Genomic DNA, 12,563 nt, shown 5'->3' with positions numbered 1-12,563 from the left:
TGGAGCGAGTGAATAACTACTTCAGCATTACACAGAGAGCTTCGCGAGGGGCTCCGTAAAACGTACAGCATCCAGTTCGATTTTGGAATGTGAAATACATCGGAATATTTAAGAAAATATAAGATTGCTGTTCAGTTTACCTTGGAAAGTCGTCCTTTCCGTTCGACCGGGCGGTTTTTCTTTTAGGTGAATCACCAAATTTACTGAAATACTACTCACTCTCTGCTGCTCTTTTCCAAAATCCAATTGTGTCGACTGTCGGTAGTGATAAGGGTAAAACGTCATTGGAGGCGTCGAAACAGCAACAAAACATCAACCAGCGGCCGAAAGAATATTACATCCGTACTGTTAAGCACTACCATTGAAAATGAATGGGAAAAGTTAAGGGAAGTTAAGCTAAACTATTCTCGCCGCCCGCGCGGGAGGCCCGGGTTCGATTCCCGGACAACGCAAAGCGGCTCTTTTAATAACTGTACACTCAGCGCTGAACTCCAGCTAATTCAGTCTTATCTCAAGACAGGTACTCCACATTTCCGCTCAACCCCTGGCAAGCGGAGCCCTGAGGCTGGCTCATTACAGTTCCCCTAGCTAAAAACTACACAGAGGCATCTCAGCTTCACACTTCTGACCGCCTTCTTGCCCATCCTTGCATCTGTGCACTTTCTCACACATTCCACTGTCTGACATATTGTCTTTGTTGAGCAACAGTCTCGTGTTAGCTTGAGAAGAGCCTCTCACCTGACTCGTGTACCGTACTATGGCTTAAAATCGGACACTTCTCATAGCTTGCTGCTGCTCCAGGTTGACATTCACTGCATGTGGCTCAGGTGGGGAAATGGGCTCCAAAGAAAGAGGCAGAAAACGGCAAGAGTGGAGCTCACGGTTGTGCCGGAATAGCTCAGTTGGGAGAGCGTTAGACTGAAGATCTAAAGGTCCCTGGTTCAATCCCGGGTTCTGGCAGCACGTGACGTGAGTCTTGGAGCTCGTCTCCGCCTTGGGCTGCGATGTACCAGCTGGTTCCATGGTGTAATGGTTAGCACTCTGGGCTCTGAATCCAGCGATCCGAGTTCAAATCTCGGTGGGACCTGTCATGGGCTCAGTTTTGCGCCCCAAGGCGCACTCTTGCCCAAAAACGTTTCTTTTCCACTTTTTTCATGTGGTGTAGCCGACCTTTTTTGCCGCTTGGCCGGTTAGCTCAGCTGGTTAGAGCGTGGTGCTAATAATGCCAAGGTCATGGGTTCGATCCCCATACGGGCCACGCTTTCTCTTTCTCCCGGTGGTCGGAGTGCTTGGAGATCAGAGGTAGGGAAAATGAAAGTGTCCAACGTGATGATAAGAACACAGTCGTGCCAGATTCACCTGCGTCGTGGTGAGAAAAAGAAATGGAGGATACACGCATTTCTCTTAGCTGACAATTCTGCAGCAAGTGGACTGGCAAAGTGTACGTCTACATACACAATTTGCTCAAAGAGCGTAGTAGTTCTTGAAGAAAAATCCAACCCGCACTGTAAAACCATGCTGCCTTCTGGTGTTGTTTACAAGTTTCTGATGGAACGAGCTTTTTTGGAGGCATTTATTGGAAAAGTCGACGGAGTTGTCAAGCATCCCGAAGCAGCACTTCCACTAGAAGGTCCCAGAGTTCTTGTGCTTCAAGCACTTCAATTTATAAATACTCCGTTGATCTTAACAGTTGTGTGAAATGAGCTGTCATCACTCCGTTTTTGCTTTAGCAATTTTTCTGGTCTTTCGGCGGAAAGTCGGTATCATGTGTTTGCATGGGTGGTTCAGTGGTAGAATTCTCGCCTGCCACAAGGGAAGCCCGGGTTCGATTCCCGGCCAATGCAAAGTGGCTCTTTTAATAACTGTACACTCAGCGCTGAACTCCAGCTAATTCAGTCTTATCTCAAGACAGGTACTCCACATTTCCGCTCAACCCCTGGCAAGCGGAGCCCTGAGGCTGGCTCATTACAGTTCCCCTAGCTAAAAACTACACAGAGGCATCTCAGCTTCACACTTCTGACCGCCTTCTTGCCCATCCTTGCATCTGTGCACTTTCTCACACATTCCACTGTCTGACATATTGTCTTTGTTGAGCAACAGTCTCGTGTTAGCTTGAGAAGAGCCTCTCACCTGACTCGTGTACCGTACTATGGCTTAAAATCGGACACTTCTCATAGCTTGCTGCTGCTCCAGGTTGACATTCACTGCATGTGGCTCAGGTGGGGAGATGGGCTCCAAAGAAAGAGGCAGAAAATGGCAAGAGTGGAGCTCACGGTTGTGCCGGAATAGCTCAGTTGGGGGAGCGTTAGACTGAAGATCTAAAGGTCCCTGGTTCAATCCCGGGTTCTGGCAGCACGTGACGTGAGTCTTGGAGCTCGTCTCCGCCTTGGGCTGCGATGTACCTGCTGGTTCCATGGTGTAATGGTTAGCACTCTGGGCTCTGAATCCAGCGATCCGAGTTCAAATCTCGGTGGGACCTGTCATGGGCTCAGTTTTGCGCCCCAAGGCGCACTCTTGCCCAAAAACGTTTCTTTTGCACTTTTTGCATGTGGTGTAGCCGACCTTTTCTACCGCTTGGTCGGTTAGCTCAGCTGGTTAGAGCTTGGTGCTAATAACGCCAAGGTCATGGGTTCGATCCCCATACGGGCCACGCTTTCTCTTTCTCCCGGTGGTCGGAGTGCTTGGAGATCAGAGGTAAGGAAAATGAAAGTGTCCGACGTGATTATAAGAACACAGTCATGCCAGATTCACCTGCGTCGTGGTGAGAAAAAGAAATGGAGGATACACGCATTTCTCTTAGCTGACAATTCTGCAGCAAGTGGACTGGCAAAGTGTACGTCTACATACACAATTTGCTCAAAGAGCGTAGTAGTTCTTGAAGAAAAATCCAACCCGCACTGTAAAACCATGCTGCCTTCTGGTGTTGTTTACAACTTTCTGATGGAACGAGCTTTTTTGGAGGCATTTATTGGAAAAGTCGACGGAGTTGTCAAGCATCCCGAAGCAGCACTTCCACTAGAAGGTCCCAGAGTTCTTGTGCTTCAAGCACTTCAATTTATAAATACTCCGTTGATCTTAACAGTTGTGTGAAATGAGCTGTCATCACTCCGTTTTTGCTTTAGCAATTTTTCCGGTCTTTCGGCGGAAAGCCGGTCTCGTGTGTTTGCATGGGTGGTTCAGTGGTAGAATTCTCGCCTGCCACGCGGGACGCCCGGGTTCGATTCCCGGCCAATGCAAAGCGGCTCTTTTAATAACTGTACACTCAGCGCTGAACTCCAGCTAATTCAGTCTTATCTCAAGACAGGTACTCCACATTTCCGCTCAACCCCTGGCAAGCGGAGCCCTGAGGCTGGCTCATTACAGTTCCCCTAGCTAAAAACTACACAGAGGCATCTCAGCTTCACACTTCTGACCGCCTTCTTGCCCATCCTTGCATCTGTGCACTTTCTCACACATTCCACTGTCTGACATATTGTCTTTGTTGAGCAACAGTCACGTGTTAGCTTGAGAAGAGCCTCTCACCTGACTCGTGTACCGTACTATGGCTTAAAATCGGACACTTCTCATAGCTTGCTGCTGCTCCAGGTTGACATTCACTGCATGTGGCTCAGGTGGGGAGATGGGCTCCAAAGAAAGAGGCAGAAAACGGCAAGAGTGGAGCTCACGGTTGTGCCGGAATAGCTCAGTTGGGAGAGCGTTAGACTGAAGATCTAAAGGTCCCTGGTTCAATCCTGGGTTCTGGCAGCACGTGACGTAAGTCTTGGAGCTCGTCTCCGCCTTGGGCTGCGATGTACCCGCTGGTTCCATGGTGTAATGGTTAGCGCTCTGGGCTCTGAATCCAGCGATCTGAGTTCAAATCTCGGTGGGATCTGTCATGGGCTCAGTTTTGCGCCCCAAGGCGCACTCTTGCCCAAAAACGTTTCTTTTGCACTTTTTGCATGTGGTGTAGCCAACCTTTTCTGCCGCTTGGCCGGTTAGCTCAGCTGGTTAGAGCGTGGTGCTAATAACGCCAAGGTCATGGGTTCGATCCCCATACGGGCCACGCTTTCTCTTTCTCCCAGTGGTCGGAGTGCTTGGAGATCAGAGGTAAGGAAAATGAAAGTGTCCGACGTGATGATAAGAACACAGTCGTGCCAGATTCATCTGCGTCGTGGTGAGAAAAAGAAATGGAGGATACACGCATTTCTCTTAGCTGACAATTCTGCAGCAAGTGGACTGGCAAAGTGTACGTCTACATACACAATTTGCTCAAAGAGCGTAGTAGTTCTTGAAGAAAAATCCAACCCGCACTGTAAAACCATGCTGCCTTCTGGTGTTGTTTACAAGTTTCTGATGGAACGAGCTTTTTTGGAGGCATTTATTGGAAAAGTCGACGGAGTTGTCAAGCATCCCGAAGCAGCACTTCCACTAGAAGGTCCCAGAGTTCTTGTGCTTCAAGCACTTCAATTTATAAATACTCCGTTGATCTTAACAGTTGTGTGAAATGAGCTGTCATCACTCCGTTTTTGCTTTAGCAATTTTTCCGGTCTTTCCGCGGAAAGCCGGTCTTGTGTGTTTGCATGGGTGGTTCAGTGGTAGAATTCTCGCCTGCCACGCGGGAGGCCCGGGTTCGATTCCCGGCCAATGCAAAGCGGCTCTTTTAATAACTGTACACTCAGCGCTGAACTCCAGCTAATTCAGTCTTATCTCAAGACAGGTACTCCACATTTCCGCTCAACCCCTGGCAAGCGGAGCCCTGAGGCTGGCTCATTACAGTTCCCCTAGCTAAAAACTACACAGAGGCATCTCAGCTTCACACTTCTGACCGCCTTCTTGCCCATCCTTGCATCTGTGCACTTTCTCACACATTCCACTGTCTGACATATTGTCTTTGTTGAGCAACAGTCACGTGTTAGCTTGAGAAGAGCCTCTCACCTGACTCGTGTACCGTACTATGGCTTAAAATCGGACACTTCTCATAGCTTGCTGCTGCTCCAGGTTGACATTCACTGCATGTGGCTCAGGTGGGGAGATGGGCTCCAAAGAAAGAGGCAGAAAATGGCAAGAGTGGAGCTCACGGTTGTGCCGGAATAGCTCAGTTGGGGGAGCGTTAGACTGAAGATCTAAAGGTCCCTGGTTCAATCCCGGGTTCTGGCAGCACGTGACGTGAGTCTTGGAGCTCGTCTCCGCCTTGGGCTGCGATGTACCTGCTGGTTCCATGGTGTAATGGTTAGCACTCTGGGCTCTGAATCCAGCGATCCGAGTTCAAATCTCGGTGGGACCTGTCATGGGCTCAGTTTTGCGCCCCAAGGCGCACTCTTGCCCAAAAACGTTTCTTTTGCACTTTTTGCATGTGGTGTAGCCGACCTTTTCTACCGCTTGGTCGGTTAGCTCAGCTGGTTAGAGCTTGGTGCTAATAACGCCAAGGTCATGGGTTCGATCCCCATACGGGCCACGCTTTCTCTTTCTCCCGGTGGTCGGAGTGCTTGGAGATCAGAGGTAAGGAAAATGAAAGTGTCCGACGTGATTATAAGAACACAGTCATGCCAGATTCACCTGCGTCGTGGTGAGAAAAAGAAATGGAGGATACACGCATTTCTCTTAGCTGACAATTCTGCAGCAAGTGGACTGGCAAAGTGTACGTCTACATACACAATTTGCTCAAAGAGCGTAGTAGTTCTTGAAGAAAAATCCAACCCGCACTGTAAAACCATGCTGCCTTCTGGTGTTGTTTACAACTTTCTGATGGAACGAGCTTTTTTGGAGGCATTTATTGGAAAAGTCGACGGAGTTGTCAAGCATCCCGAAGCAGCACTTCCACTAGAAGGTCCCAGAGTTCTTGTGCTTCAAGCACTTCAATTTATAAATACTCCGTTGATCTTAACAGTTGTGTGAAATGAGCTGTCATCACTCCGTTTTTGCTTTAGCAATTTTTCCGGTCTTTCGGCGGAAAGCCGGTCTCGTGTGTTTGCATGGGTGGTTCAGTGGTAGAATTCTCGCCTGCCACGCGGGACGCCCGGGTTCGATTCCCGGCCAATGCAAAGCGGCTCTTTTAATAACTGTACACTCAGCGCTGAACTCCAGCTAATTCAGTCTTATCTCAAGACAGGTACTCCACATTTCCGCTCAACCCCTGGCAAGCGGAGCCCTGAGGCTGGCTCATTACAGTTCCCCTAGCTAAAAACTACACAGAGGCATCTCAGCTTCACACTTCTGACCGCCTTCTTGCCCATCCTTGCATCTGTGCACTTTCTCACACATTCCACTGTCTGACATATTGTCTTTGTTGAGCAACAGTCACGTGTTAGCTTGAGAAGAGCCTCTCACCTGACTCGTGTACCGTACTATGGCTTAAAATCGGACACTTCTCATAGCTTGCTGCTGCTCCAGGTTGACATTCACTGCATGTGGCTCAGGTGGGGAGATGGGCTCCAAAGAAAGAGGCAGAAAACGGCAAGAGTGGAGCTCACGGTTGTGCCGGAATAGCTCAGTTGGGAGAGCGTTAGACTGAAGATCTAAAGGTCCCTGGTTCAATCCTGGGTTCTGGCAGCACGTGACGTAAGTCTTGGAGCTCGTCTCCGCCTTGGGCTGCGATGTACCCGCTGGTTCCATGGTGTAATGGTTAGCGCTCTGGGCTCTGAATCCAGCGATCTGAGTTCAAATCTCGGTGGGATCTGTCATGGGCTCAGTTTTGCGCCCCAAGGCGCACTCTTGCCCAAAAACGTTTCTTTTGCACTTTTTGCATGTGGTGTAGCCAACCTTTTCTGCCGCTTGGCCGGTTAGCTCAGCTGGTTAGAGCGTGGTGCTAATAACACCAAGGTCATGGGTTCGATCCCCATACGGGCCACGCTTTCTCTTTCTCCCAGTGGTCGGAGTGCTTGGAGATCAGAGGTAAGGAAAATGAAAGTGTCCGACGTGATGATAAGAACACAGTCGTGCCAGATTCATCTGCGTCGTGGTGAGAAAAAGAAATGGAGGATACACGCATTTCTCTTAGCTGACAATTCTGCAGCAAGTGGACTGGCAAAGTGTACGTCTACATACACAATTTGCTCAAAGAGCGTAGTAGTTCTTGAAGAAAAATCCAACCCGCACTGTAAAACCATGCTGCCTTCTGGTGTTGTTTACAAGTTTCTGATGGAACGAGCTTTTTTGGAGGCATTTATTGGAAAAGTCGACGGAGTTGTCAAGCATCCCGAAGCAGCACTTCCACTAGAAGGTCCCAGAGTTCTTGTGCTTCAAGCACTTCAATTTATAAATACTCCGTTGATCTTAACAGTTGTGTGAAATGAGCTGTCATCACTCCGTTTTTGCTTTAGCAATTTTTCCGGTCTTTCCGCGGAAAGCCGGTCTTGTGTGTTTGCATGGGTGGTTCAGTGGTAGAATTCTCGCCTGCCACGCGGGAGGCCCGGGTTCGATTCCCGGCCAATGCAAAGCGGCTCTTTTAATAACTGTACACTCAGCGCTGAACTCCAGCTAATTCAGTCTTATCTCAAGACAGGTACTCCACATTTCCGCTCAACCCCTGGCAAGCGGAGCCCTGAGGCTGGCTCATTACAGTTCCCCTAGCTAAAAACTACACAGAGGCATCTCAGCTTCACACTTCTGACCGCCTTCTTGCCCATCCTTGCATCTGTGCACTTTCTCACACATTCCACTGTCTGACATATTGTCTTTGTTGAGCAACAGTCTCGTGTTAGCTTGAGAAGAGCCTCTCACCTGACTCGTGTACCGTACTATGGCTTAAAATCGGACACTTCTCATAGCTTGCTGCTGCTCCAGGTTGACATTCACTACATGTGGCTCAGGTGGGGAGATGGGCTCCAAAGAAAGAGGCAGAAAACGGCAAGAGTGGAGCTCACGGTTGTGCCGGAATAGCTCAGTTGGGAGAGCGTTAGACTGAAGATATAAAGGTCCCTGGTTCAATCCCGGGTTCTGGCAGCACGTGACGTGAGTCTTGGAGCTCGTCTCCGCCTTGGGCTGCGATGTACCCGCTGGTTCCATGGTGTAATGGTTAGCACTCTGGGCTCTGAATCCAGCGATCCGAGTTCAAATCTCTGTGGGACCTGTCATGGGCTCAGTTTTGCGCCCCAAGGCACACTCTTGCCCAAAAACGTTTCTTTTGCACTTTTTGCATGTGGTGTAGCCGACCTTTTCTGCCGCTTGGCCGGTTAGCTCAGCTGGTTAGAGCGTGGTGCTAATAACGCCAAGGTAATGGGTTCGATCCCCATACGGGCCACGCTTTCTCTTTCTCCCGGTGGTCGGAGTGCTTGGAGATAAGAGGTAAGGAAAATGAAAGTGTCCGACGTGATTATAAGAACACAGTCGTGCCAGATTCACCTGCGTCGTGGTGAGAAAAAGAAATGGAGGATAGACGCATTTCTCTTAGCTGACAATTCTGCAGCAAGTGGACTGGCAAAGTGTACGTCTACATACACAATTTGCTCAAAGAGCGTAGTAGTTCTTGAAGAAAAATCCAACCCGCACTGTAAAACCATGCTGCCTTCTGGTGTTGTTTACAACTTTCTGATGGAACGAGCTTTTTTGGAGGCATTTATTGGAAAAGTCGACGGAGTTGTCAAGCATCCCGAAGCAGCACTTCCACTAGAAGGTCCCAGAGTTCTTGTGCTTCAAGCACTTCAATTTATAAATACTCCGTTGATCTTAACAGTAGTGTGAAATGAGCTGTCATCACTCCGTTTTTGCTTTACCAATTTTTCCGGTCTTTCGGCGGAAAGCCGGTTTCGTGTGTTTGCATGGGTGGTTCAGTGGTAGAATTCTCGCCTGCCACGCGGGAGGCCCGGGTTCGATTCCCGGCCAATGCAAAGCGGCTCTTTTAATAACTGTACACTCAGCGCTGAACTCCAGCTAATTCAGTCTTATCTCAAGACAGGTACTCCACATTTCCGCTCAACCCCTGGCAAGCGGAGCCCTGAGGCTGGCTCATTACAGTTCCCCTAGCTAAAAACTACACAGAGGCATCTCAGCTTCACACTTCTGACCGCCTTCTTGCCCATCCTTGCATCTGTGCACTTTCTCACACATTCCACTGTCTGACATATTGTCTTTGTTGAGCAACAGTCTCGTGTTAGCTTGAGAAGAGCCTCTCACCTGACTCGTGTACCATACTATGGCTTAAAATCGGACACTTCTCATAGCTTGCTGCTGCTCCAGGTTGACATTCACTGCATGTGGCTCAGGTGGGGAGATGGGCTCCAAAGAAAGAGGCAGAAAACGGCAAGAGTGGAGCTCACGGTTGTGCCGGAATAGCTCAGTTGGGAGAGCGTTAGACTGAAGATCTAAAGGTCCCTGGTTCAATCCCGGGTTCTGGCAGCACGTGACGTGAGTCTTGGAGCTCGTCTCCGCCTTGGGCTGCAATGTACCCGCTGGTTCCATGGTGTAATGGTTAGCACTCTGGGCTCTGAATCCAGCGATCCGAGTTCAAATCTCTGTGGGACCTGTCATGGGCTCAGTTTTGCGCCCCAAGGCACACTCTTGCCCAAAAACGTTTCTTTTGCACTTTTTGCATGTGGTGTAGCCGACCTTTTCTGCCACTTGGCCGGTTAGCTCAGCTGGTTAGAGCGTGGTGCTAATAACGCCAAGGTAATGGGTTCGATCCCCATACGGGCCACGCTTTCTCTTTCTCCCGGTGGTCGGAGTGCTTGGAGATAAGAGGTAAGGAAAATGAAAGTGTCCGACGTGATTATAAGAACACAGTCGTGCCAGATTCACCTGCGTCGTGGTGAGAAAAAGAAATGGAGGATAGACGCATTTCTCTTAGCTGACAATTCTGCAGCAAGTGGACTGGCAAAGTGTACGTCTACATACACAATTTGCTCAAAGAGCGTAGTAGTTCTTGAAGAAAAATCCAACCCGCACTGTAAAACCATGCTGCCTTCTGGTGTTGTTTACAACTTTCTGATGGAACGAGCTTTTTTGGAGGCATTTATTGGAAAAGTCGACGGAGTTGTCAAGCATCCCGAAGCAGCACTTCCACTAGAAGGTCCCAGAGTTCTTGTGCTTCAAGCACTTCAATTTATAAATACTCCGTTGATCTTAACAGTAGTGTGAAATGAGCTGTCATCACTCCGTTTTTGCTTTAGCAATTTTTCCGGTCTTTCGGCGGAAAGCCGGTTTCGTGTGTTTGCATGGGTGGTTCAGTGGTAGAATTCTCGCCTGCCACGCGGGAGGCCAGGGTTCGATTCCCGGCCAATGCAAAGTGGCTCTTTTAATAACTGTACACTCAGCACTGAACTCCAGCTAATTCAGTCTTATCTCAAGACAGGTACTCTACATTTCCGCTCAACCCCTGGCAAGCGGAGCCCTGAGGCTGGCTCATTACAGTTCCCCTAGCTAAAAACTACACAGAGGCATCTCAGCTTCACACTTCTGACCGCCTTCTTGCCCATCCTTGCATCTGTGCACTTTCTCACACATTCCACTGTCTGACATATTGTCTTTGTTGAGCAACAGTCTCGTGTTAGCTTGAGAAGAGCCTCTCACCTGACTCGTGTACCGTACTATGGCTTAAAATCGGACACTTCTCATAGCTTGCTGCTGCTCCAGGTTGACATTCACTGCATGTGGCTCAGGTGGGGAGATGGGCTCCAAAGAAAGAGGCAGAAAACGGCAAGAGTGGAGCTCACGGTTGTGCCGGAATAGCTCAGTTGGGAGAGCGTTAGACTGAAGATCTAAAGGTCCCTGGTTCAATCCCGGGTTTTGGCAGCACGTGACGTGAGTCTTGGAGCTCGTCTCCTCCTTGGGCTGCGATGTACCAGCTGGTTCCATGGTGTAATGGTTAGCACTCTGGGCTCTGAATCCAGCGATCCGAGTTCAACTCTCGGTGGGACCTGTCATGGGCTCAGTTTTGCGCCCCAAGGCGCACTCTTGCCCAAAAACGTTTCTTTTGCACTTTTTGCATGTGGTGTAGCCGGCCTTTTCTGCCACTTGGCCGGTTAGCTCAGCTGGTTAGAGCGTGGTGCTAATAACGCCAAGGTCATGGGTTCGATCCCCATACGGGCCACGCTTTCTCTTTCTCCCGGTGGTCGGAGTGCTTGGAGATCAGAGGTAGGGAAAATGAAAGTGTCCGACGTGATTATAAGAACACAGTCGTGCCAGATTCACCTGCGTCGTGGTGAGAAAAAGAAATGGAGGATACACGCATTTCTCTTAGCTGACAATTCTGCAGCAAGTGGACTGGCAAAGTGTACGTCTACATACACAATTTGCTCAAAGAGCGTAGTAGTTCTTGAAGAAAAATCCAACCCGCACTGTAAAACCATGCTGCCTTCTGGTGTTGTTTACAAGTTTCTGATGGAACGAGCTTTTTTGGAAGCATTTATTGGAAAAGTCGACGGAGTTGTCAAGCATCCCGAAGCAGCACTTCCACTAGAAGGTCCCAGAGTTCTTGTGCTTCAAGCACTTCAATTTATAAATACTCCGTTGATCTTAACAGTTGTGTGAAATGAGCTGTCATCACTCCGTTTTTGCTTTAGCAATTTTTCCGGTCTTTCGGCGGAAAGCCGGTCTCGTGTGTTTGCATGGGTGGTTCAGTGGTAGAATTCTCGCCTGCCACGCGGGAGGCCCGGGTTCGATTCCTGGACAACGCAAAGCGGCTCTTTTAATAACTGTACACTCAGCGCTGAACTCCAGCTAATTCAGTCTTATCTCAAGACAGGTACTCCACATTTCCGCTCAACCCCTGGCAAGCGGAGCCCTGAGGCTGGCTCATTACAGTTCCCCTAGCTAAAAACTACACAGAGGCATCTCAGCTTCACACTTCTGACCGCCTTCTTGCCCATCCTTGCATCTGTGCACTTTCTCACACATTCCACTGTCTGACATATTGTCTTTGTTGAGCAACAGTCTCGTGTTAGCTTGAGAAGAGCCTCTCACCTGACTCGTGTACCGTACTATGGCTTAAAATCGGACACTTCTCATAGCTTGCTGCTGCTCCAGGTTGACATTCACTGCATGTGGCTCAGGTGGGGAGATGGGCTCCAAAGAAAGAGGCAGAAAACGGCAAGAGTGGAGCTCACGGTTGTGCCGGAATAGCTCAGTTGGGAGAGCGTTAGACTGAAGATCTAAAGGTCCCTGGTTCAATCCCAGGTTCTGGCAGCACGTGACGTGAGTCTTGGAGTTCGTCTCCGCCTTGGGCTGCGATGTACCCGCTGGTTCCATGGTGTAATGGTTAGCACTCTGGGCTCTGAATCCAGCGATCCGAGTTCAAATCTCGGTGGGACCTGTCATGGGCTCAGTTTTGCGCCCCAAGGCGCACTCTTGCCCAAAAACGTTTCTTTTGCACTTTTTGCATGTGGTGTAGCCGACCTTTTCTGCCGCTTGGTCGGTTAGCTCAGCTGGTTAGAGCTTGGTGCTAATAACGCCAAGGTCATGGGTTCGATCCCCATACGGGCCACGCTTTTTCTTTCTCCCGGTGGTCGGAGTGCTTGGAGATCAGAGGTAAGGAAAATGAAAGTGTCCGACGTGATTATAAGAACACAGTCGTGCCAGATTCACCTGCGTCGTGGTGAGAAAAAGAAATGGAGGAAACACGCATTTCTCTTAGCTGACAATTCTGCAGCAAG

The 12,563-nt window shown here is 49.4% G+C and overlaps 7 non-coding genes across 7 annotated transcripts; all 7 read left to right on the top strand.

Annotated features, from left to right (window-relative positions):
- The first annotated feature begins 887 nt into the window (after positions 1-887).
- trnaf-gaa (transfer RNA phenylalanine (anticodon GAA)) lies at positions 888-960 on the top strand. The gene has a single exon. It is a non-coding gene; the product is annotated as a tRNA-Phe (tRNA).
- A 55-nt stretch (positions 961-1,015) lies between these two features.
- Positions 1,016-1,087, top strand: trnaq-cug (transfer RNA glutamine (anticodon CUG)). The gene has a single exon. It is a non-coding gene; the product is annotated as a tRNA-Gln (tRNA).
- A 1,320-nt stretch (positions 1,088-2,407) lies between these two features.
- trnaq-cug (transfer RNA glutamine (anticodon CUG)) lies at positions 2,408-2,479 on the top strand. The gene has a single exon. It is a non-coding gene; the product is annotated as a tRNA-Gln (tRNA).
- Positions 2,480-5,191: 2,712 nt separating this feature from the next.
- trnaq-cug (transfer RNA glutamine (anticodon CUG)) lies at positions 5,192-5,263 on the top strand. Its single transcript has one exon. It is a non-coding gene; the product is annotated as a tRNA-Gln (tRNA).
- A 3,976-nt stretch (positions 5,264-9,239) lies between these two features.
- On the top strand, positions 9,240-9,312 carry trnaf-gaa (transfer RNA phenylalanine (anticodon GAA)). The gene has a single exon. It is a non-coding gene; the product is annotated as a tRNA-Phe (tRNA).
- Positions 9,313-12,023: 2,711 nt separating this feature from the next.
- Positions 12,024-12,096, top strand: trnaf-gaa (transfer RNA phenylalanine (anticodon GAA)). Its single transcript has one exon. It is a non-coding gene; the product is annotated as a tRNA-Phe (tRNA).
- A 55-nt stretch (positions 12,097-12,151) lies between these two features.
- On the top strand, positions 12,152-12,223 carry trnaq-cug (transfer RNA glutamine (anticodon CUG)). Its single transcript has one exon. It is a non-coding gene; the product is annotated as a tRNA-Gln (tRNA).
- The last annotated feature ends 340 nt before the right edge of the window (positions 12,224-12,563 follow it).

This window comes from Brienomyrus brachyistius, unplaced genomic scaffold (genome assembly GCF_023856365.1).
Source record: "Brienomyrus brachyistius isolate T26 unplaced genomic scaffold, BBRACH_0.4 scaffold32, whole genome shotgun sequence".
In the NCBI taxonomy this organism is placed as follows: Eukaryota; Metazoa; Chordata; class Actinopteri; order Osteoglossiformes; family Mormyridae; genus Brienomyrus; species Brienomyrus brachyistius.
This window is presented reverse-complemented; position numbering and strand designations above follow the sequence as displayed.